Source organism: Lactuca saligna, chromosome 8 (assembly GCF_052625555.1).
Source record: "Lactuca saligna cultivar CGN05327 chromosome 8, ASM5262555v1, whole genome shotgun sequence".
In the NCBI taxonomy this organism is placed as follows: Eukaryota; Viridiplantae; Streptophyta; class Magnoliopsida; order Asterales; family Asteraceae; genus Lactuca; species Lactuca saligna.
Genome location: NC_136424.1, coordinates 141,935,314 through 141,940,411, shown reverse-complemented (window position 1 = coordinate 141,940,411; position 5,098 = coordinate 141,935,314).

Genomic DNA, 5,098 nt, shown 5'->3' with positions numbered 1-5,098 from the left:
CGGCTTAGGACGAGGGATATAGGGCTCTAAGGGTGAATGGGGGCTGGCTTGGGGCAGTTAAGTCGTTTAAATAGGGTGCAAACCCCTGAAACTTAGGGTTTCCTCCAACAGCGGCGACTCGCCGAGTCCAAGATATGGACTCGCCGAGTCACCAACTTAAAACGTGACCTGGGTCGCGTCTCTACTCGGCGAGTCGAACCTATGACTCGCCGAGTCCAAGGCTAAAATAGGAAATATTCGAATAAGATTTACATACCAGAAAACAGGTGCTACAAATCTCCCTCACTTATTTTAGACTTCGTCCTCGAAGTCTGCTGCTCGATCCTGAAACAGCTCAGGGTAATGCTCCATCATCTCGTCCATCGGCTCCCAAGTCCATTCCGAACCCTTGCGGTGCTGCCATTGCACCCTCACTTATTCCACTCTCTTGTTCCTCAAATCCTTCGACTTCCTGTCGAGGATTGCTACTGGGCGCTCAATGTAATTCAGACTGTCATCAACCTGAATATCCTCCAACGGCACTACTGCTGAATCGTCCACTAAGCACTTCCGCAACTGAGAAACATGGAAAGTGCTGTGGATCTGACTGAGCTCGGCTGGTAGATCCAACCTGTACGCCACCCTGCCCACCCGGGCTACGACCCTGAACGGTCCGATGAATCGCGGGCCCAACTTGCCCCGCTTCCTGAATCGAATGACGCCTTTCCAAGGCGACACCTTCAGGAGAACCATATCCCCGACTTGGAACTCAAAATCGGATCGACGCTTGTCGGCATAACTTTTCTGCCGACTCTGAGCAGTCTGAAGCCTGCTCCGGACCTGCTGGATCCTCTCGGTCGTCTTGAGCACCACTTCGGTGCTCCCCATGACCCTTTGGCCAACTTCACCCCAGCATATCGGGGTCCTACACCTCCGTCCGTACAGCATCTCGAAGGGAGGGCAGTCGATACTCGAGTGATAGCTGTTGTTGTAGGAGAACTCGGCTAGGGGAAGATAGGTATCCCAGCTACCACCGAAGTCTAGCACGCCCGCCCGCAGCATATCCTCCAGAGTCTGGATGGTCCGCTCGCTCTGGCCATCCGTCTGCGGGTGAAACGCGGTGCTAAAATGCAGAAGAGTGCCTAACTCGTCATGGAATTTCTTCCAAAATCTGGAAGTAAAATGCACATCCCTGTCCGAGATCACCGATACTGGCACCCCATGCCGTGCCACAATCTCCCTGGTATAGATGTCGGCCAATTTTTTGGCCGATATGCTCTCCTGAATCGGAATAAAGTGAGCACTCTTGGTCAATCTATGCACGATGACCCAAATCGAATCCACTCCACGTGCGGTCGTGGGAAGCTTCGTGATAAAATCCATCATGATATCTTCCCATTTCCACAGTGGAATATCCAACGGCTGCATCTTGCCATGCGGTCTCTGATGTTCGGCCTTGACCTTCCTGCAGGTCAAACACCGCTCGACGTACCATGCCACATCCCGCTTCATACAGGGCCACCAGTAATCCGGACGAAGATCCCTATACATCTTCGTCGCCCCGGGATGAATAGAGAATCGGGACTTGTGCGCCTCCTCCATCAAAATCTAGCGCACGCCTCCGTAATACGGCACCCACACCCTACGGTGTAGTGTCAATAGTCCTCGGCTATCATAATCAAAGGAGGAAACCTGACCCACCACGCACTCTCTCTTCCGATGCTCCTCCTTGATAGCCTCCTGTTGAGCCTCCCGAATCTGCTCCAACAGGGGAGTCACCACGGTCATCCTCAAGCAGACGTCCCTGATCGGCGCCGCCTTGCGGCTAAGCGCATCGGCCACCACATTGGCCTTCCCCGGGTGGTAAAGGATCTCGCAGTCATAATCCTTCACCACATCCAACCACTGACGCTGCCTCATGTTCAGATTCGGCTGGTCCATGAGGTACCTCAAACTCTTGTGGTCCGTGTAGATGGTACACCGAACCCTGTAGAGGTAATGTCGCCAAATCTTGAAAGCAAAGACCACCGCCCCCAACTCCAAATCGTGCGTCAGGTAGTTCGCCTCGTGAGGCTTGAGCTGCCTCGAAGCGTAGGCAATGACATGCCCCCTCTGCATCAGTACCGCGCCCAACCCAGAAACGGACGCATCACAATAGACCATAAAATCCTCTACGCCCTCTGGCAGGGCCAAGATCGGTGCCTCACACAATCTCTGTCTCAGCATCTCAAATGCAGCCTGCTGCTCGGGTCCCCACTGAAAGACAACGGCTTTATTCGTCAGCCGTGTAAGGGGTACCGCTATCTTGGAAAAATCCTGGATAAATCTCCGATAGTAGCCCGCCAATCCCAGGAAACTCTGAATCTCAGATGGAGACTTCGGGACCTCCCATCTCATCACGGCCTCGACCTTGGCCTGATCAACCAGAATCCCGTTCTGGTTGACGAGGTGTCCAATAAATTGCACCTCGCGCAACCAAAACTCACACTTGGAGAACTTGGCATACAAGCTCTCCCTCCTCAGGGTCTCCAATACCTCTCTCAGATGCTCCTCGTGTTCCTCCCAAGTCTTGGAATAAACCAAGATATCATCGATAAAGACTATCACAGACCGATCTAGCACCGGTCTGCATACGCGGTTCATGAGGTCCATGAACGCGACAGGAGCATTGGTGAGCCCAAACGGCATCACCAGGAACTCATAATGACCATAGCGCATCCGAAACGCGGTCTTCTGCATATCCTCCTCCCTGACCCGCATCTGATGATAACCCGAATGCAAATCAATCTTGGAGAACCAAGATGCTCCCTGAAGCTGGTCAAATAGGTCATCAATCCTCGGAAGCGGGTAACGGTTCTTCACCGTTACCTTGTTCAGCTCCCGATAATCTATACACATCCGATGCGACCCGTCCTTCTTCTTTACAAACAGAATCGGGGCTCCCCAGGGTGAACTGCTCGGACGAATAAATCCCTTGTCTAGTAGCTCCTGCAGCTGCGTAGACAACTCCTGCATCTCGGGAGGGGCCAACCGATACGACGCCTTGGCTATCGGAGCCGCACCATGGACAAGGTCAATCCTGAACTCCACCTGTCGCTCCGGAGGTATCCCAGGAAGCTCCTCTGGGAAAACATCTGCAAAGTCTCGGACCACCGGAACCTCGCTCACTGTCGCCTTACCCGCCTCCCGGGTATCCATCACATATGCGATATATCATGCGCATCCCTGCTGAAGGTAGCGCATAGCCCTCGCAGCTGAACATACAGTGGGTCCACACTGAGGCCTCTCACCATGAATCACTAGCTCTCCCCCGCTTGGGGTCCTGACCCGTACTAGCTGCTGCGCGCAATCTATCACCGCCCCATTAGGGCTTAGCCAATCCATGTCTATAATCACCTTGTTCCCACGCAACGGAATGGGAACCAAATCTACCAAATAGCGCTCCTCAAACAAACGCAGCACGCAATCTCGAAATATCATTGATGTTCGCACCGATCGATCGTCAACGATCTCCACTTCCAAAGGGCAATCTAACTCGCCCGATGACTCATGAAACTTCTTGCTAAGTGCAAGGGAAACGAATGATTGGGATGCTCCTGAATCAAATAACACCTGAACTGGGAGGCCGTTCACATGGAACGATCCTAATGCATACATATACATATAGAGCACATATCAATAACATAACATCATAAAAAAAAGATAGAGGGAAAGAATCATACCCGTCACCACATCGGGTGCGGCGCGTGCCTCCTCGGCAGTCAACTGAAATGCCTGGCTCCTCACCACTGGAGCCTCTGCCTTGCCCTGCCGACCATCCGTGATCCGCAGGGTCGCTGGAGCTGGCGCCTTCACTGGCGCTGCAACTGTCAACTGGGGGCAATTGGCCTTCTTGTGGCCCCTCTGGTTGCAGTGAAAACACATCAACTCTGATGTCTGAATAGCTGAAACTGGAGTAGTACAATCCCTGCTAAAGTGCCATGTCTTTCCGCACTTGTAGCAGCCTCCTGATCCCATCCTACATGCCCCCACGTGCGTCCTGCTGCATTTCCCGCAGCGGCTCGGTCCTGACTGGCCTTTCGGCCTACCATCTGATCCCTTGGGCTTCTTCCCCGAAGCCCCTCCTGCCTAACCGTCCTCTAGTTTCCGTTTCCGGATGTGCTCCAAATCTATCTCCCTCTCCCTAGCCCTGGCAATCATGGAGTCCAGGGTAGGGCAAGCCGAAAAGCTAACATGCTCCTAGATGTCAGCTCGTAGCATATCATGGTAACGAGTCCTCCTCATGTCCTCGTCACCAGCATACTGGGGCACCAATAAAGCCCTCTCCCGGAACTTGGCGGTGATCTCCGCCACAGTCTCCGTCGTCTGCCTCATGTCTAGAAACTCCCTGGCCAGCTGCTGAAGCTCGACCGCCGGCGCAAACTCTACCCTGAACCTGGTCACAAAGTCCGACCAGGTCATTGCCTCGATAGCTGAGGCTCCCAACGAGTCACCCACTGACTCCCACCAATCCCGGGCTCGGTCCCGTAAACACCCTGCTGCGTATCTCACCTTCGACCCCTCGGGGCAGAAGCTAGTCAACTGGGCAGACTCGATATCTGCAATCCATCGCCTGGCGACAATGGGGTCCTTCACCCCATGGAAATCCGGCGCACCACTGCCCCTGAAGTCCTTGAAGGACAGTGTGCGAGATCCTGACTGGCTAGAGGCTATATCGCTCCTGAATGCCTGTAGGCGATCCTCCATCAACTCCATGATCCCTTCCTTGATCGACCCAAAGAGAATGGGGGTCGACTCAAGGATGCCCCTGGTGATCTCTGACGTGATGAACTCACGTAGCCTCTCATCAATCGGCTCGGAGCCTGATCCCGAACCTGACCCCTCTCCTGAACCGCCATCTGCCGGTCTCGATCGAAGTACCACCATTCTGCAATACATCACAATAAGCATTAGTGATACTGCTACTTTCTGAGGGATCACAACAACTTACAGGTTCCCTGGTCTTATCTTGGCCTTCCTTGGTTCGGGTACGGATCCTCTGCTTTCAGTAGTACGGGCCCATACTACCTTCCACATCTATCCGTACCTTCTCCAAGGAATGCCTCGACTCCACCAGATC